Source organism: Macaca nemestrina, chromosome 19 (genome assembly GCF_043159975.1).
Source record: "Macaca nemestrina isolate mMacNem1 chromosome 19, mMacNem.hap1, whole genome shotgun sequence".
Classification (NCBI taxonomy): domain Eukaryota; kingdom Metazoa; phylum Chordata; class Mammalia; order Primates; family Cercopithecidae; genus Macaca; species Macaca nemestrina.
This window is the reverse complement of record NC_092143.1, coordinates 38,669,865-38,691,405: the sequence shown is the minus strand read 5'-3', so window position 1 is coordinate 38,691,405 and position 21,541 is coordinate 38,669,865. Positions and strand designations below refer to the sequence as shown.

The 21,541-nt window shown below is 36.8% G+C and overlaps 1 protein-coding gene and 1 long non-coding RNA gene across 13 annotated transcripts in view; both read left to right on the top strand.

The window, feature by feature from the left end:
* The window catches only part of LOC139360010 (uncharacterized), a 51,604-nt gene extending 31,927 nt beyond the window's left edge, over positions 1–19,677 (top strand). The window contains exons 3-4 of the long non-coding RNA XR_011616877.1: positions 4,158–4,260; positions 5,156–19,677. This is a non-coding gene — a long non-coding RNA (uncharacterized lncRNA). The remainder of the gene's footprint in view (positions 1–4,157; positions 4,261–5,155) is intronic.
* Positions 1–21,541, top strand: part of LOC105489423 (DCC netrin 1 receptor) — a 1,213,781-nt gene that overhangs the window by 637,701 nt on the left and 554,539 nt on the right. The window lies entirely within an intron of this gene.

Sequence of the window (21,541 nt, the reverse complement as noted above, 5' to 3'; positions counted from 1 at the left end):
TTACATTAGGTATATCTCCTAATGCTATTCCTCCCCCCTCCCACGACCCCACAACAGGCCCCGGTGTGTGATATTCCCCACCCTGTGTCCAGGTGTTCTCTTTTTTCAGTTCCCACCTATGAGTGAGAACATGCTGTGTTTGTTTTTCTGTCCTTCAGATAGTTTGCTCAGAATGGTAATTTCCAGCTTCATCCATGTCCCCACAAAGGACATGAACTCATCCTTTTTTATGGCTGCATAGTATTCCATGGTGTATATGTAACACATTTTCTTAATCCAGTCTATCATTGATGGACATTTGGGTTGGTTCCAAGTCTTTACTATTGTGAATAGTGCCGCAATAAATATACGTGTGCATGTGTCTTTATAGCAGCATGATTTATAATCCTTTGGGTGTATACCCAGTAATGGGATGGCTGGGTCAAATGGTTATTTCTAGTTCTAGATCCTTGAGGAATCACCACACTGTCTTCCACAATGGTTGAACTAGTTTACAGTCCCACCAACGGTGTCAAAGTGTTCCTATTTCTCCACATCCTCTCCAGCACCTGTTGTTTCCTGACTTTTTAATGATGGCCATTCTAACTGGTGTGAGATGGTATCTCATTGTGGTTTTGATTTGCATTTCTCTGACGGCGAGTGATGATGAGCACTTTTTCATGTGTCTGTTGGCTGTATAAATGTCTTTTTTGAGAAGTGTCTGTTCATATCCTTGCCCACTTTTTGATGGGGTGGTTTGATTTTTTCTTGTCAATTTGTTTAAGTTCTTTGTAGATTCTGGATATTAGCCCTTTCTCAGATGGGTAGATTGTAAAAATGTTCTCTCTTTCTGTAGTTTGCCTGTTCACTCATGGTAGTTTCTTTTGCTGTGCAGAAGCTCTTTAGTTTAATTAGATCCCATTTATCTATCTTGGCTTTTGTTGCCATTGCTTTTGGTGTTTTAGTCATGGAGTCCTTGCCCATGCCTATGTCCTGAATGGTATTGCCTAGGTTTTCTTCTAGGGTTTTTATGGTTTTAGGTCTAACATTTAAGTCTTTAATCCATCTTAAATTAATTTTTGTATAAGGTGTAAGGAAGGGATCCAGTTTCAGCTTTCTACATATGGGTAGCCAGTTTTCCCAGCACCATTTATTAAATAGGGAATCCTTTCCCCATTTCTTGTTTTTGTCAGGTTTGTCAAAGATCAGATGGTTGTAGATGTGTGGTATTATTTCTGAGGGTTCTGTAGTGGTCCATTGGTCTATATCTCTGTTTTGGTACCAGTACCATGCTGTTTGGATTACTGCAGTCTTGTAGTACAGTTAGAAGTCAGGTAGCATGATGCTTCCAGCTTTGTTCTTTTGGCTTAGCATTGTCTTGGCAATGTGGGCTCTTTTTTGGTTCCATGTGAACTTTAAAGTAGTTTTTTCCAATTCTGTGAAGAAAGTCATTGGTAGCTTAATGGGGATGGCATTGAATCTATAAATTACCTTAAGCAGTATGGCCATTTTCACGATATTGATTCTTCCTATCCATGAGCATGGGATGTTCTTCCATTTGTTTGTGTCCTCTTTTATTTCATTGAGCAGTGGTTTTTAGTTCTCCTTGAAGAGGTCCTTCGCATCTCTTGTAAGTTGGATTCCTAGGTGTTTTATTCTCTTTGAAGCATTTGTGAATGGGAGTTGACTCCTGATTTGACTCTCTGTTTGGCTGTTATTGGTGTATAGGAATGCTTGTGATTTTTGCACATGGATTTTGTATACTGAGGCTTTGCCAAAGTTGCTTATCAGCTTAAGGAGATTCTGGGCTGAGATGATGGGGTTTTCTAAATATACAATCATGTCATCTGCAAACAGGGGCAATTTGACTTCCTCTTTTCCTAATTGAATACTCTTTATTTCTTTCTCCTGCCTGATTTCCCTGGCCAGAATTTCCAACACTATGTTGAATAGGAGTGATGAGAGAGGGCATCCCTGTCTTATGCCAGTTTTCAAAGGGAATGCTTCCAGTTTTTGCGCATTCAGTATGATATTGGCTGTGGGTTTGTCATAAATAGCTCTTATTATTTTGAGATACATCCCATCAATACCTAGTTTATTGAGAGTTTTTAGCATGAAGGGCTGTTGAATTTTGTCAAAAGCCTTTTCTGCATCTATTGAGATAATCATGTGATTTTTGTCTTTTGTTCTGTTTATGTGATGGATTACATTTATTGATTTGTGTATGTTGAACCACCCTTGCATCCCAGGGATGAAGCCAACTTGATTGTGTTGAATAAGCTTTTTGATGTGCTGCTGAATTCGGTCTGCCACTATTTTACCACATTTTCTTTATCCAGTCTATCATTGATGGACATTTAGGTTGATTCCATGTCTTTGCTATTATGAATAGTGCTGCAGTGAACACATTTGTGCATGTGTCTTTATAATAGAATGATTTTTATTTATTTGTTTATATATGCAGTAATAGGATTGCTGGGTCAAATGGTATTTCTGCTCTTGGGTCTTTAAGGAATCACCACATTGTCCTTCACAATGGCTGAACTAATTTACATGCCCACCAACAGTGTATAAACATTCCTTTTTCTCTACAACCTTGCCAGCACCTTTTATTTTTTGACTTTTTAATAGTAACCATTCTGATTGGCATTAAATGGTATATCATGGTTGTTTTGATTTCCATTTCTCTAATGATCAGTGATGAGCCTTTTTTCATATGACTGTTGGCTGCACGTATGTTTTCTTTTGAAAAGTGTTCATGTCCTTTGCCCACATTTTTATAGGGTCATGTTTTTTTTTTGTAAATTTTTTTTCTTTATAGATGCTGGATATTAGACCTCTATCAGATGTTTGCACAAGTTTTCTCCCATTCTGTAGGTTGTCTGTTTGCTCTGTTGATAGTTTCTTTTGCTGTGTAGAAGCTCTTTAGTTTAATTTGATCCCACTTGTCAATTTTTGCTTTTGTTGAAATTGGTTTTGGTGTCTTTGTCATGAAACATTTTCCTGTATCTGTGTCTTGAATGCTATTGCCTAGGTTGTAGGACCCCTCTCATTATCTTTCATTTAACCTTAACTAGCTCCTGAAAGGCTCTATCCACAAATGCAGTCATATATGGGGTTAAGACTTCAATATATGAACTTTGCAATTCCATCCATAATAACATTTAAAGCTAATTTACAAATATAATCTCTCCCTTTCACAAATACCTGAATTCAAAAGCTGAAGATAACTTCACGTTTTATTTTCCAGTCTGACTCCAGTTGTAAAATAAAACATTAGCCCAATGGTTTTTTTTCCCCCCCCTGAGGATATTCTATTCTGATATCTCACTTTTAAATGTATGTTCACTTCTTAAAGTAGAGAGATAATAGCCACCATCTGTTTTCACTGTCTTACATATGCAAACACAGAGAGCTTACCTCTGCATCTATTTGTGAAGGGTACACAGTTCTTCAAATGAAACCTATAAAATGAGATACAATGTTTTACATTCTTCTGGAATGTCCTGTTAAGGTTGTGAACCTTAACTCATTAGTTCATGCTGACAAATTGTTAATAAACACCTACTATGTGTCAATCACTATTCTAGGTATTGGTGTGACAATAGAGAACAAAGTTTCTCCCTGCAAGGTGCTCAAAATTTCCTAGTCTAGGTAATAAAATATATGGTCACCCTTCTCGTGCAGAAAAAACACCTTTTCTGCATTTGCCTTTTGGTTATTGTTTTATGTCTTTTTTTTTTTTTTTTTTTTCCTTAGCCCTCATTACTAAGCTCAGTCCATTTTGCTGGGAAAAAAATATTGAGAGGAAAATGAAATGAAGTGTCTTATGATGTGCTCATCTGTACACTGTGTTAACTGATGGATAGACTATAACAGTGGTCCCCAGTCCTAGCTATCTATGAGAATTATCTGGGGAGCTCTAAAAATATACCCTACCTGGGCCCCAGGGATTCTGATTTATTTGGTCTGTGACATGTCTTGCCCATGAGGATGTTTAAAAAGATCCCAGGATGATGCCAATGCACAGCCTGAATTGAGACACAGAACGAGGTGATCGCCAAAATTCCTCATTGATCTCAGTGTGTGAATTATTTGGTTTTCTGCCCAGATATAAAATTAGGTTCTAGAATAAGTTAGAAAAGTTATTCTTGTTCTTCTGTATGTATGTATCCTAGGGGCTTTCAGTGATGCTTTCAAGAAAAGCATATCTGGGCCGGACTCGGTGGCCCATGCCTGTAATCCCAGCACTTTGGGAGGCCAAGGTGGATGGATCATGAGGTCAGGAGATTGAGACCATCCTAGTTAACATGGTGAAACCCTGTCTCTACTAAAAGTACAAAACATTAGCCAGGTGTGGTGGTGGGTGCCTGTAGTTCCAGCTACTCCAGAGGCTGAGGCAGGAGAATGGCGTGTACCCGGGAGGCAGAGCTTGCAGTGGGCCGAGATCATGCGCCACTGCACTCCAGCCTGGGCGATAGAGCAAGACTCAGTCTCAAATAAATAAATAAATAAATAAATAAAATAAAATAAAACAGACAATCATATCTGTTTGGCTCTAATTTAGGACAACTCTTTTGTCTTTTGATTTAAATAAAAATCACAAAGATCAAATTAACTTTGTATAAAAGTCAAGTAGTTTACATGTAGCATGAAGTGAGGGGAGTGCAGAGAAAGGTGGGGTGGAGTGATACTGAACTGGACAGCTAAGGAGGCACTTGTATATCACTCTAAGTGCTTCCAAGTTTATCTTAATGATGATGGTTTTGCCATTGTAAAAGTATTAAGAAGTGGAAAACATAAAGAGATCTGTGTTTTAGAAATATTGGATGAGAAAGAGAGTGGAAAATTGCTGGAAGAGGGGCAAAACCAAAGACAATTAGAGTTCAGGAGTGAGGCATGGCTAGAGCCTTAGTTTAAGGAAAGTAAAGAAAAAAAATAAAAAAGCAAACAATTGAGCAACACCTTGAACAAACTGACACTCTGCAGGTCAATGGAGAAGAGAATTTCAACAAGAAAGAGGTGGGTGGCAGCGTCAAACTGCGTAGAAGCCACGTAAAAACTGCTACATGTGTTGAGTACTGAACAATTTTGTAATTGCTTTATGTGTATTAAGTCACTTAATTTGTATAAGAACTCTGGAAGGTAGCTATTATTATCAACTCATTTCACACAGGAGGAAACCAAAGCACGGGTAGTATTGTGCCGAAGACCACGCAGTTTGTAAATAGCACAGTGAGAGTGTGAATCCGCAGGACTCAATTCCAGAAGCCATGCCCTTAATGACCTGCAAAATGCCCGTTAGGATGAAGAACAAGGATTACATCCACCCTTCCTGCTTTACAGTCTCCAGTATCCATTGTATCACTCTGTATGCCTTTGCATACCCATGGCTTATTTCTCAAAATGAGAACATACAGTATTTGGTTTTCCATTTTTGAGTTATTTCACTTAATGACTTCCAGCTCTATGCAAGTTGCTACAAAAGACATTTCTTTCTTTTTTATGGCTGAATAGTTTTCTATGGTGTCTATGTACCACATTTTTTAAATCCACTCCCTGGGTTGATAGACATTTAGGTTGGTTCCATATCTTTGCAATTGTGCTGTGATAACATGCAGGTGCCTTTTTGTTATGACTTCTAGAAATGCGCTTTTTAAAATATCTCGTGCGTGAAGGAAGGGTACACGATAAGGTCGTACTTGAGAGTGACTTAGCATAGAAGTATAATTATATTTGAAGTTGTAAGAGGTGGAACGCCCTTATAGTCTGTTAAAAATAGCCAAGAGGAATGCAAAAGATGGAGATACAGGAGATAAGTCATTAAGGTAGTTTCCTATGAAGATGAAGGAGAGAAGAAGGAATCAGTTTGACTATCTCTTCCTGGGAGACAGGAGGAAAGGAGGGGAGGTGGGAAGTGACAGCATTTAGGAGTCAGAAAGTTGTGAAGGAGCGTTTACCCAAAGACCACTTTCATTCCTCCCTATGAAATGAGAGGTGCGGGGCCAGCCCAGAGGATGTGTTAACCTTTCAATCATACACATGACACTGATCCAACTTTCTCAACAGGCATGGATGTTGCTAACTCACTCAGGTTGCAGCTATCTTTCTCAGTCAGAATATTCTTCAAGTTGTATTTGTCGAATTCAGTTAATATTCCTTCTCCCAAGGAAGGAGAAAGTAAGTTCCAAGCAAAAAAACACCCCTCAATCAAAGAATAGCAAATGGCAGGCTTTTGCATAGCTTGTGTTCAGAGTTACCCATGAGGAGTCTGAGATTGATTTGCCATTCACTGCTACCTCTCAGCGTACTGAATTAGAAGACTACCAAATGGGTAACATATCCAGTCAGATTGGCAGTGCTCAGCCCATCTGTGGAAAGGATGTGAACTGAATTAATAATACTTCGAACTGAAGCAGAAAGAGCTTTGGAGGGAAGATGTCTTCAAATGAAGCCCCAAGTGTACACTTTCTCCACCTCTCACTTAACAGGCGGAGTGGTTGCAAAGGGCAACTTCAACACCTTTCCACAGCAGCCCAGTCACTGTCAGTGTGACTTGAAAAGGAAAGGGGATGTGAGTTCTACAGACAGCACTCATCCCCTGAGACATAGGCACGGCTTTCGTGTTCAATCACTGTGTTTAATTCAATTATCTGCCCCCGCCACCCCCAACTGTCTGCCTTACAGGGGAGGTTGGGAGGAGAGTGATGCCTGATGCTTCTGCAAGTCCCAAAAGATATGCATTCTTTATTAGGGAATTCAATGAAGGATGAGCTCTTACTCACTCAGCTGTTTCCTCTGGGAAGTCATCATGCAGCTCCAGCTGCCTACAGCAGGAGGATGACATGGTCTATGCAATGCATTGAAAATTTTTTTTTTTTTTTTAGATTGAATTCAGTTAGTTGTTTGTTTGTTTTAAAGAGAGCTCATTTTAATTCATCTTTTAAAATCATATTTTTGAAGGTGGAAACCATCACAAAGTCCTATTCACCTCTAGAAATTGCAGGGTCCAGGAATCTAGACAGTTATAGTCAGGTCTAATGATTTTCCCTCTTTCCTTTCTTTGTTTTATCTATTCACTTGTTGATTCATTTCAAGGGATGATTAAGACCTACTTCTGTACAACAATTGAGGTAGAGGAGAAACAGATTACAGTTCAACCAACTGTTTTAATTTTATTTTTAGCGATAATTACAAAAAGCAATTTTTAAAATTGTGATGTTTTCATAACAAAAAATTTTTATAACAAAATAAGTACTAAAGATTATGAAAACTTATATTTTCTTAGACTCATAAATGCTCACCCTGTCAATAAATGAATCATTCAGTGGTTAAAGTTCTCTTAACTAAATTAATCAAAACTGATTGTTTGGTGAAGAAAATTATCTAGTTTATTTCAAGAAATAGTTAAGTCATAAAGTGAAAGAAAAGAAGAAATAGGCCATATCAGGGAAATTGAAGAAATCTAGACTAATCTGATGTTTTCATCAATAAGTCACAAACCTTCTAATTGTCTCAGAAAATAAACATACTGCTATATTTTTTTTAATAAATAGAATAATAATGCCAGGAAGGTATATTATAAGCTGGTATTTTTCCAAATTTGAGCCTATACACTTTTCTTTAAGAAATTCCCAGATCCAGTAATATGCACTCTCTGGATTTTGAGAAATACTGGCTAAGACTTTCAAACATTCCTTGAAAATATCTTTTAGCTTCAGATAATCACAACAAAATATAAAATTTATCTTTATATGGTCAAAATTGTTTTTTATTCCAAATATATTCTTGGTAAAAGCTAAGAAGTAAAACAACCAAAACCTGTAGAACTTGTGGACCTATGAGTTTATACCCGTAGACTCAGTTTGAAAACACTACTTGATGGCTATTTAACCAACACTAGAAACTTGTTGACAGTTCTTTCCTTTTTCATACATGTGTTAAATTGCCTCTCTCTGAGCCTTATATTTAATTCAGTTCCTGAATCTTGCTCCCAAGTTTTCTTCACCGTCGTAGAATCTGAACAATAATGAAAGGATTGATGACAGTGAGTATCTTCTGAAACTTTTTACCTAAGGGATTGACAGGCCTGTTTTCTTTTCTTTTCCATTCTGATTGGAAAAAAAAAATTGTCCTTTGGAAACTGGTCTCATTAGGAGCTTATTTAATCAAAGGTATGTCTCTATAAGTGTTGCCAACAATATATATTTATTGAGCATCAGTTAAATGTGACACTGGTACAATTAATGTTCTACCCAATTAATAATATTTTTAAATTAGAAATAGTATACATCTTTATGTATAACTCACCATAAGTTTACTGAAGAGGACATTTAGAAAATGTAAATTTACATTTTTCTTGGCATGTTGACTATGTTGATGGAAAGATTAGGATTATTCACATCCAAAGATAATGACCAATACAAGTAAATGAGTAATGAAAAATAAACAGTTATTGATGAATAATGGAGAGAAGAGTTTAGGGAAATGAAATTTAAGCAGGATCTTGAAAGAAAAATAGAATTGGGATAGAAGAAATGGAGGCAAGAAGGTATTCCAGGCAGGAAACACAAAGAGTTAGAGGTAGGAAATTTTATTTGGAGGACAGAAGTTAGAACAAAAGGCTGAAGCCAGATGATTACATAAAGAGCTTTCTAAGATAGCTCCAAAGACACTGATGGCTAAGGACTTTGGACTCAATTGCTGGAGGTGTTGAGCAGGGTACCAAAATGAAGAAAGCAGTTCTTCTAGATGATTAAATTTACAGGAGGGTAGGGGACAGGATTTTAAAGGAAGGAACTTGAAAACTTAATTCAGGATATTGCTTATTTTTGTTGTCTACAGTGGTATACTCAGAAGAGGGTATAGACAGAGTTGTTTTTCATTTCTAGCCATTTCCCCAGTGACAAGTAATGAGGGCAATGCAGGAGATGACAAATTGAGGATGGTTATGACACTAAGAGTTTCTCTTCTAAGACCTGCTTCTCCCACAGGACTGCATAGTTGAGGCAGGGAAGCTGAACACTGCATATCTTCTCTGCCTTTGTCCCTGCCCTTCTTGCCTGCTCCTCATATCTCCTGCTTAGGGCAGCATTTCTGAGACTCAGCAATAGTAACATTTGGGCCTGGATAATTCTTTGTTCTGGGAGGCTGTAGTGTGCATGGGAGTATGTTTGGAAGCATCCCTGCCTCTACCCACTAGATGCCACTAACATCCTCCTTACCTTCCCAAGTTGTAACAGCCAGACATGTTTTCAGATATTGCCAAATGTCCCCAAGAGCACCAAATCACCCTCTGTAGAGAACCACTAGGTTCAAGAAACATAGGGGTTCTCTATAGGTTCAAGAAACATAGTGGTTCTCTACAGAAACGTATCCTGTTGAATGTTAAGTATTTGTGATAGAAGACGGATTATTTCCCTTATTGATGGTAGGATTCTGGTTTGCCTGGGAGAATGCTGGTTTACATCTGTTTTCCCCATTTCTATCTCGTTAGTAGCTCCTTTTACTCTATAAAGTGGCTGGGGTTGGATGGTAAATTATATGATGATTCTAATATGGGAAGTTACTAGAATCATGAGAGGGCAACCAGTGAATACTAGGAAAGTAAGAGATAAAGGGGCAATGTGCCCTCTAGCTTCCCCAGGTGATTTTTCCTAGAGGAGACACCAGAGTTAAGATTGAAAGAACATTAGGAGTTAACCAGGAAAAGGGGCAAAGACATTTACAAGACAAAGGGAGCATTGGATGCTTTGCAGGGTGAGACATAGAAATGGACAAATGGAAGAGGCAGACCAACATGCTAATATAAAAATCTAAAAGTTGCTTTTGCAAACTTGACTTCAGTTGTTAATCTACCTATCAAATTTTTACCTTATCTGGGAAAATGGGCAGTGGCATTTTTAGGCTATAAATTCTAAATGTGAATAACATTTATCTTTTGTAAAAGAAATAGGATTGATTGCTAAAAATTGTCCAAAAGGAGAGGAGGGTCAGTTCCCTAACTTTGGGTTTGTGTATGTGGTGATATTGAAATGCACCCATCACCTTCTTTTCCTTTTATCTGAATGTTTGTAACCAAGATGTAACTAGAGAAGATCCAGCATACCATTACACATATAGATTTCAAAGACATGGGAAGAAATCTTATTTCAGCATCTGTAGTTGGTTTTATTAAAAGCAGTTTAAATTCCCCTGCCTAGAGCAGTCTGGAATTATAGAGATGGGCTGCAGAAATTTACATTTTAATTGAGGCAGAAGACAAAATAGGGCATGGTGCAGCATTCACACATTATAAGGAAGAATAAATAAGATATGTATCAGCTGGGAGAAAAAAATGACTAGTCGTTTTTCATTGCCTCCTGCACTTAATTTTTTCATATGGCACTGAGCTGAGTTGGGCCTGCTAAGCAAAAACCATTTTTCCAGTCAAAATGTTTACTATTTCAGAAAGTTCTTGCGTTAAAATATTTTCACACTGTGGAGCAAATACACAAATACTCAAATAGGCCTGCATTTCGGTGTGCAAGTATGTATGGCAGTGTTTATAATGTCTCAAATGTCTATAAATATAAATAACATATCCCAATTAGCTATACAGAAAATGATTTAAAATATGAGGTATAACTGAGAATGATTGATAGAGATAATCTGTTAAACACTGTAATTTGAGCTATTTTATAGTTTCATAGAAATAGAATAAAATTTTATAGAAATACAATTTTTCTCCATGGATAAATTTCATCCTTCGATTAGTGTGGAAGTCCCTCCAAAGAATGGGGAAGACTTAGGTTTTCAAACTTGAGGATTTACTTGTGTTTGGCAATCACCTTGAGAAAACACCCACTGGATTTTTTGTTTCTATTTTTTGTTATATGTTTGGTCATTCATAGAAAACTAAGTTGAGAATTCATTTCCTCATAAGGAAAAAATAATATACATAAAAGGTGTATCATGATAATGGCTTTTGAAAGTAAGTCTTTGTATTAGTGTAAAAATGTTTTGTAGACATCCACTGTAATTAAGTGTGTTTATCTATTTGCTTAAGCCTTCAACTTTTATTATATCTTCTCTCAGCTGCACATGTATTTTTACATTCATACATGCTCTTTGCCAACCATAATTATTTAGTTAGATTAATTATAGAATTTAAAACCAATAAACAACACATTACTATAGTATGATTATCTAATTATGATTCCCTGCAGAGCTAAGTACTATAATTGGACCCATAGTAAGAAAATGTAATTCTTTTTCCCTAAGTATGTGCCTCTCAAGCATGACGGTCAATAGATTATCTACTTTTAGTCACCAAAACATATCTTTATTTTCTTTATTATTTGACTATAACTTTCCATTTTGCTTTTCCTAGAATTTTAAAATGACATTTTATTGTCTTTAAAAATAATAACATGCCTTTATCTTATCACTGAGATTACATATTTCCTAATCATTTATGTCCTATTATTAAAATGAAAATACATTTTTCTTAAATATCATTTTTTTCCTTGGAGCTCTCTGGATCACTGTTCGAATTTGTGTTGATGATTGTTCAACTCTACCATGTAACTGTCATTTCAGGATATTTTTCCTTTTTATTCCTAGTCCATTCTTGTTAGATTATGCTTATTGTTTTATCTCTGCTTCCTCCATGCTCGGGCTTCCTTTTTGTTTTTTGTCTTTCATTTTTGATATTCATAAGCAATGCTTCAGAAAAGTAATTGGAAAAATATTTGAGTCCTTGTAAATATCAAGTGTCATTATTTTCATCATACTTACTTAATAGTACAGCTGAAGGTTCAAAATAATTTTCCCTCAGAATTCTGAAGACATTGCTTTATTGTCATACAGCATTCAATACTGCTGATGAGAAAGGTAATGGCAATTTAATTCTCCTTCCCTTGTAGATAGGCAGTGTTTCATTTTGGAAGCTTTTACAATATTCTAGGAATCTTTGGAGACCTGATATTAGCAGTAGGTATGGGTCTTGCTAGCCACTTAACCACATAACAACCACTGTATTCTAATGAGCGTTGTCGATTTTTCAGTTACAGGTATTTCTTAACCTATTCTTTCTTTTATTTTTTTCAGCCATCTTATTTACTATGTCTTTTTTTCCCCTTAAAACCATTATTAGATAGATGTTAGCATCCTGGATTAATTCTCCATGTCTGTTAATCTTTTTCTTATTGTTTCTATTTATTCATCTTTTGGTTCAAAGCAAAATAAGGTTCTTCAACTTTTTAAGCTTTTCTACTAGTTTCTTACTGATTTTTAAGCTTCAAGAACCCTTTCTTCTTAGAATTCTCCCTAAAACTCTACTCTGGTTTATAGTTATAGCAATTTCTTAAATCATCAATGGGACTATTTTAAGCTTCTTTTCTGTTTCTTGCATTATCTTAATGCCTTTTAGGGTTGGCTGTTCTCTTGGCTTACTTTAGTTCCTTTGGCCTGTGTTATTTTCTCAAGGCTTTTGGTAATCATTGATAGTTCATTCATATGTATGAAATAAATGGGATGTTGAGTAATGTCTCCGTCACCATGGAAAATTTTATCCCTAAATGTCTCTCTGCTCCAACGTGGGGCTCACCAACTAGGTTGGTGACCTGGCTGGTTTCACTATAGAGTGCTAGGATGACTAGCAGTATGTTGGAAGCTTACAGAATGAGAATGACTTAAGTCTTATTCCTACCTGTGAAAATCATTAAATTTCTTTAGAGAGTAGTTTCATAATTTTAGGAATTAGGAGAAAGCTTATTGGTAATGATGCTTCAGTGGGGACCAGAGATTAGTGGGCGGCGAATGACCCAGATATTTCTTAGACAGACTTCCCTCATTTTCCTGCCTCACTTTCTATATTTCCTCTACATCTCTGAGTCTTTGTCATAAAGAGCAGCTCCCACGTCCTTAAAGGCTTTGTCCTCTGAATGTTTTAAGTTTTTGTTTTGCCTGCTTTGTTTAAAACAGAAATATGTTCTTCTTCTTCTCTCTTCCATATATCTATCCAAAAAGTTGCTCCATTGAGGCTGTGTTATCTTAACCCAGTCTTTTTTTCAGAACTGTTATAAGTTTATAGATTTTTATTTTTCTCTTCTAATTTCAGTAGGATTTTTAGAATAAGGCAAAAAAAGAATCCTGTCTGATATTTTGTACCAGAAGCTTATATATATATGTATATATACACACACACACATATGTATACACCTGTATGTATATACATGTGTATATATACGTGTATATACGTATGTATATATACATCCAAACACATATACACACACACAGGTGTAGTACACACACACATACACACACACACACTCTTATATATATGCAGTGGTGTGATCTCGGCTCACTGCAATCTCTGCCTCCCAGGTGCAAGTGATTCTCCTGCCTCAGCCTCCCAGGTAGCTGGGATTACAGGCACACACCACTACCACCTGGCTATTTTTTGTATTTTTAGTAGAGACAGGGCTTCACCATATTGGCCAGGCTGGTCTTGAACTCCTGAACTCAAATGATCCACCCACCTCGGCCTCTCAAAATGCTGGGATTACACGCGTGAGACACCGTGCCCAGCCCAGAAACAATATTTTTAAGACTAAAATCAAAATCCAAATATGGTTTGCTCCCCCTTTCTATCTACATTCACACTCTGGGTAAGAAGCAGTAAAAGCAATCAGGTTTTCACCAGACAAGGAGCTCTATGATTCTCAGCTCTGTCTCATGCACAATGGCTACCAAAAATAAACAAACAAGCAACAACAACAAAAAATGCCAAATGAAAAGCACTGTAGATTTCCAAGAAACTCTTTGGTTTGCAGGCCTAGTACAAGCAAATTGTTTTACAACCTAAGATCATCCCCTTGTGACTTCATCATTTGTTGACCACACAACTGCTGCCAAACCCTAACTCAAATATTCTCCAAGGTAAAACTTGGAAAAATACTTGAGTTTTCGTCCATGATTAATTTCATCCATTCTTCATCCATTTCTGTATAGGTTATCTCATTATATAACCATTAATATTAAGCAGGTGGGTTACATATCTGAGGAAATGGGCAGGGGGACCCAAATGGTTTAGTTCCAATAGAGCCCTCCACTGTAGTCGATTCACTTCATCTGTGTATGTAGCGTACCACATTCCTGGGACCACAAGCATGGAAACTCTGAGCAATCGTCATCGACTTTTTTCTCCCCTATTATTCTCAGTGTTGCTCCTGAATTCTCTGGCTTACCACACTGTGTTTCAATCCACATAACACGAAAATTATTTCCAAACTGTCTGAACAAATGTATTTCATATACTTATTCCTTAACCTAATGCATTTCATTCTACTGAAATAATAGTTTTCCCTTCTTATCAATATTGCCCAGCAAGAAACTCAAGCTATTTAAACATCAAAGCTGCCAATATTTACAATCTTTTAAGTCAGTAGAGGAATTTAGGTAATTTGTTTTTTAGTGTTTACTGGTTGGTTAATGAATATTGTGCTTGGGATTTTATTTATACAGTACCTCATTCCAAAAATAAATAATCTGAAGTGTCTTGGATATTACAGAATATAGTATGAAAGGAATTAGAATCTGAGTATTGTATAATAAAAGCACATTTTTAGCAAATTAGCTTGCCAAATTGGAAAACATCAGAGGTTTATCTGATGCACGCACATTTTAAATTTCTGGTTGTTTCTGTTAAAAAAAAAAAGTCAGTCTTTCCTCTTACTTTATACAATTATTAAAGAGAGAGAAAACAAAGTCCGTGTGCTGCAGACCTATCTATATACTGAAACATCCAAATGATTGACAGATTTTAAAATTCTATTTATGAAAGGATTGCTCCTCTGTAGACATGAGAAAAATCATTTCAAAGACAGAGGCTGTGTAAGAGAAATTCTTACATGTTTAAAAAATGAAAGACTCCTCTATTATGTACCTTAATCTGGTTCTTATTCAGTTTTCTATTTTTATACATTCTGTTATAAAATCTATATAAATTAAGACTCCATTGTTTCAAAAAAAACATGGTAATATAAGCATTGTGGATGATAAGGCATTTTGTTCTCAAATGTTTGTTTCTATTAGCTTGTTTTACTTCTGTTTATGTATTGTGCATATAAAACTTTAATCTTTCTATTAGGAAGGAGAAAGATGTGAATTATGTATGATGAAATTTGCAGTAACATTTATATATGTTCTTGAAGCAGCCTTGGTTGAAAAAAATCACACACATGTAATTTTTTGTGGGCCATGCACCATCCTTATACATACTAAATATTGCATTATACTGTTTACTATTAGCTATTAATTGACTTGTAAATGGCAAACACTCCAGGTTTTTTACATGGTATTATTTTGAAAAATCCAAGCAATATCCCTTTATCATTACTACAGTGTTCTAACTTTGACAACCAAGAAAATATTTTTTTTCAAAAGGTACATAACAGAGAACATCCCTTCTATTTGAAATCTATTTAAATGTTGTGATTTTAAATTCTTGTATTTTTCATTAATTACAGTGAGTGGAGGGATAGAGAGAATCGTTTTATTCATACAGTATCCCCCTCTCAAAATAATAATACATGAGATTATAGTTTTTTAATCTTCAGAATTTTGACCACAATTTTATTTATTAAAAAATATATCTTATAAGATTGTTTCCTTGGCTCGGCATGGCGGCTCACACCTGTAATCCCAGCACTTTAGGAGGCCGAGGCAGGTGGTTCACCTTAGGTCAGGAGTTCAAGACCAGCCTGGTCAACATAGTGACCTGTCTCTACCTGTCTCTACTAAAAATACAAAAATTAGTCAGGCATGGTAGCAGGTGCCTTTAATCCTAGCTACCCAGGAGGTGGTGGCTGCAGTGAGCCAAGATCACACCATTGCACTACAGCCTGGGAGACAAGGGAGATTCCGTCTCAAAGAAAAAAAAATGTTTCCTTGCTGTGATTTTGGTGAAGTTAGTCACTGAACATTGGGAATAAATTGCACCTTGCCTCTTTTTCTTTTACTGAAAATACAATATAGATAAGACATGAATTTAGGGAACACACACGTACTCACACAACAACACACCATTTCTCGCTTCCTTGGCAGGTCAGGTTTCTTTTGCAGGAATGGTAAAAGTTACAATGACATGATGGTAATTCTCCATCAGCTAATACATTAGATGATGAAACTAATTCTAACTACTACTACAACTGAATGAAACTAATTCTAACTACTACTACGACTGGAGTAGCAGAAAACGATTTCAATCTATCAAAGCCATGTAGGGACCAGAGATGGGGACTATGGCTACAGTCCCAGTACCCACGCGTCCACTCACTGTACAGGCAGAGACAGACGTCTGCAGCCACTTGTCTACATCAGGCAGCATCTGAGGTGTAAAAATATACTGCCTAGATTTTGGTTAATACCACTTTGGAATATGAAATAATCACTAGATCTCCAGCACATGTCTTTTGGGTAAGAAGGAAAGGCACTATATTCTCTCATTTTACAGTGAGAAAATTAAAGCTGATATGTTACCTTATTCTTTCAAGGAACCACAGTAAGTTAATGGTAGATGCCAGAATAGAACCCAGAGATGCTAATTCCTAAGCAGTGATCTTTTCTCAATACTAGATTATTCTCTTGTATCCTACATAAGATAATTAACATTTGAAAAATATGCAAAGCGGCTGGGCACAGTGGCTCACGCCTGTAATCCCAGCACTTTGGGAGGCCGAGGCAGGCAGATTACCTGAGGTCAGGAGTTCAAGAGCAGCCTGACCAACATGGAGAAACCCTGTCTCTACTAAAAATACAAAATTAACTGGGTGTGGTGGTGCGTGCCTGTAATCCCAGTTACTCAGGAGGCTGAGGCAGGAGAATCGCTCTAACCCAGGAGGCGAAGGTTGTGGTGAGCTGACAACACACCTTTGCACTACAGCCTGGGCAACAAGAGCGAAACTCCATCACACACACACACACACACACACACACACACACAAATACAAGCAAAGCTCCCCTTTTGCCACAATTACAAAAATGATCAGAGATTGTATAAATAAATAATCAGTTTTTTTCTTGCACACAATTCTCTTACATGCAATACCCAGTTTCTATGCAATCCACCTAAGCATGTATTGATATTTTGAACATCATAATTGGAAGAATAGTTTATTTGTGTTAAATTGTGTAAAATAAACAATTTTTATAAAAGTACACATAGCATAAACATGAAACAGACCACAACATGCCTGATTCATACCAAAATATTATTTTAAGCCAATAGAAGAAATAATAGTAAGTTTAATATCTTTACATATTTCAATGTGCTATGCATGAGCCAATCAATTTAATCCTTATGACAACTCTTTGATAGGTATTATTAATTTTCCTAGTTTACTGATGAGGGCATTGAGCCAAGACAGGTTACATAAATTGCCTACGTTCATACAGCTAGTAAGCACAGGAGACACGCTTCAAGCCCAAGGATTTACATTGGTGAAGATAAAATTTGTCAAAAGTACACAATGCCTAGTATTGTCTCAGCTCTTAGGTTGAACTTCTGCTCTTTCCTCTGTGAATTCCTCTTCAGTTTCTCTCCCTACATGATTCCCTCTTTGTGAAAACTTCTAAAACTTCTCATCCCATCTTCTTCCCTCATTGACCCCTTAGATTAGTACACAGGATGCTTCCTGCTTAAACTGACCATATCTAAAGTGAACTAGTTATTTTATCTTTATGGTTAACAGTCCTACTTCTAATCTACAATGCTATTCAGTCTAATATCACCATTTGTGAGAATCCTGGATGTGTGGTCATTTGGATTCAGCAGATCTTTATAAACATTTTTGGTATGCCAGGAACTGTAGTAAGTCTTCAGTACAAAAGGGACAATATGTTACCATTTATTCTGTAGCTAGCAGCTAAACAAATCACTTATTTTAACACAAGGTGGGATATTTTGCCATAGAAGTCTGCAAGGGATGCTGTGAAAATTAGTATTTGCAGTTGTGCAGCTCTCACAATTTAAGCAGTTTTGAATGCAAGTTTAATCTTCAATACAACATCATGAGGTATTATTATTATAGTCTACAGGTTCTGGAAACCAACTGACTTGCCTAAGTGCTCCCTGCCTTGTCCGCTCCTCATATGAATGGTGGAAGCATAACGCTTAGTCATTCTGTTTCCTTCCCCATGGGAGAAAAAGAAAGCATGTTTTCAGATGTCCTTGAATCCCACCACCCTACTCAGTATAGGGCTGAATGCACAGGAGCTCCCTCAAGTTTTTGCTATTTGATAAGCAGAATTAAATGCAATGTGTTGTGAAGACAGATTGCAGCTCACTGTGAGAATTTTCAGCTAGCCTATTTACAATAGAGTGGATTTGCCTCATCCTCTAGAAGTGCTCAAGCAGTTTCTGTATGAACCATTTTGGGGAGATGAACAGGCTTTATACCTATGATAGGATATTTGAATAAGTGACCTCTGAGTCTCCTTCCAATTCCATGTTTCTCTGATGAATTTCTTTATCCAGTTCTTGTACTTCTACAGACTGAGAGTTTATCTTTCCTTAAAAGATGCCAGATAACACCTCCTTAAGCCACTGATTCTCAATAGATAAAGAGTTGCTATTTATGACAATTGTGTAAACTCATAATCAGTACAACACAAAGTACATGATTTTCTTGAACCCTCCCTCTGATGACTTAAGACATCTGTGGCTCACACCTCTAATCCCAGCACTTAGGGAGGTCAAGGTGGGTGGAATGCTTGAGGCCAGGAGTTTGTGACCACCCTGGCCAACATGGCGAAATCTCATCTCTACCAAAATTACAAAATTAGCTGGGCATGGTGATACATGCCTGTAATCACAGCTACATCAGGAGACTGAGACAGGAGAATTGCTTGAACCTGGGAGTCAGAGGTTGCAGTGAACCAAGATCGCACCACTGCACTCCAGTCTGGGTGACACAGTGAGACTCTGTCTCAAATAAAAAAAAAAAAAATGTGAAATGAGTTGATTACAATCTTCAGCATGGTGCAATATCTAGTTAGAGGACTGAATCCAGTAATCAGTCTTTTCTTTCTAAATGATTGTTCTAGTTGCCATAAAGCTAAGTTAAATAAAGTTCAAATTAAAAAATATCTCTGAGAAGAAAAATACAATTATTTTGTAACATCTATTGAGACCCATAAAACTTGTTGAAAAGTGACTGTCAGCCATGATGAGTTAGTCAAATGCAGAGGGATAAGAAAAGTTCTTAACTGGTTATAGCTGATTTCATTTTGTGTAGAGACTTTTAAGTAGGATCTAACTCCAACTTACAAGAACATTTGGCAAAGGTACAATAATGTGCTTGGCAGTAGAAGAAAGTATAAGAGGAGCACATTATAACTCTAGAATATTCTAACTCCTGTACAAAACACAATGAAAATATTCCCTCTCACAACACCACACTGGTCACCTCTAATATTAATGAAATGTCTCTTACCATGAATATTTAAATGAAAGACTCGGGTTCTATTATTGCCTCATGTGGTCGTGAGTTTTGGCTAAAGAGACTGTATTGTCTTTTTTTTTTTTTTTTCTCGTTATACTTTAATTTCTAGGGTACATGTGCATAACGTGCAGGTTTGTTACATATGTATACTTGTGCCATGTTGGTGTGCTGCACCCATCAACTCGTCATTTACATCAGGTATAACTCCCAATGCAATCCCTCCCCCCTACCCCCTCCATATAATAGGCCCCGGTGTGTGATGTTCCCCTTCCCGAGTCCAAGTGATCTCATTGTTCAGTTCCCACCTATGAGTGAGAACATGCGGTGTTTGGTTTTCTGTTCTTGCGATAGTTTGCTGAGAATGATGTTTTCCAGCTGCATCCATGTCCCTACAAAGGACACAAACTCATCTTTTTTTATGGCTGCATAGTATTCCATGGTGTATATATGCCACATTTTCTTAATCCAGTCTGTCACTGATGGACGTTTGGGTTGATTCCAAGTCTTTGCTATTGTGAATAGTGCCACAATGAACGTGCATGTGTCTTTATAGCAGCATGATTTATAATCCTTTGGGTATATACCCAGTAATGGGATGGCTGGGTCATATAGTACTTCTAGTTCTAGATCCTTGAGGAATTGCCATACTGTTTTCCACAATGGTTGAACTAGTTTACAATCCCACCAACAGTGTAAAAGTGTTCCTATTTCTCCACATCCTCTCCAGCACCTGTTGTTTCCTGACTTTTGAATGATTGCCATTCTAACTGGTGTGAGATGGTATCTCATTGTGGTTTTGATTTACATTTCTCTGATGGCCAGTGATGATGAGCATTTTTTCATGTGTCTGTTGGCTGTATGCATGTCTTCTTTTGAGAAATGTCTGTTCATATCCTTTGCCCACTTTTTGATGGGGTTGTTTGTTTTTTTCTTGTAAATTTGAGTTCTTTGTAGGTTCTGGATATTAGCCCTTTGTCAGATGAGTAGATTGCAAAAATTTTCTCCCATTCTGTAGGTTGCCTGTTCGCTCTGATGGTAGTTTCTTTTGCTGTGCAGAAGCTCTTTAGTTTAATTAGATCCCATTTGTCAATTTTGGCTTTTGTTGCCGTTGCTTTTGTTGTTCTAGATATGAAGTCCTTGCCCATTCCTGTGTCCTGAATGGTATAACCTAGGTTTTCTTCCAGGGTTTTTATAGTATCGGGTGTAACATTTAAGTCTCTAATCCATCTTGAATTAATTTTCGTATAAGGAGTAAGGAAAGGATCCAGTTTCAGCTTTCTACTTATGGCTAGCCAATTTTCCCAGCACCATTTATTAAATAGGGAATCGTTTCCACATTTCTTGTTTTTCTCAGGTTTGTCAAAGATCAGATGGCTGTAGACGTGTGGTATTATTTCTGAGACTGTATTGTCAAAGGAAATTTGGGATAGAAAAGGGTGTAGAGTTACGATCTTGCATGTCAAGTTCAGACTTGGACAGAGACAAAAAGATGAATTAGGTGAGGTTTTTGAATTCCCAGGAAGTAATATGAATTGGGAGCACATAGGTCTATTTTACTGGGTGCATATTTCTGCTGTTTCAGTGATAGAATTAAAACTTCTACCTTGCAGGAATAAGTAACTAATAGTTCTCATTTTTATAAGTTCTGATAATTTTCTATGATTTTTTTTCACATTACATATCTGAGGGACATCCTCTCCACTCTCTCTCTCTCTCTAATGTGGATTAGGATAAGTAAGGAGTTTTCTTAGAATTACGGCAAGTTTTTAAACACCATAGCTTATTTTGCCTTGATTGATCAGGCATTGTACCGTGAGACCTTATCATAGATATAGCTAAGTTGAGAGTTGCCCACACTGACAAAATTATTCAGCTCAGTTATGTTAACAAAAAAAGGAATCTCAACTTAGGTAAGGGTAGCCACTATGTCTCAGGAATAGTCATATTGCTTAACTCACTTACAAAATGCTAAAATTAACATTGCCCATAAGATTTTCTATAAAAAGCAGCCATCTAGATCCTTTGAGTTTCATTGCTTTTTCTCCTTACCAGTTGAATTTATTGACAGAATATTC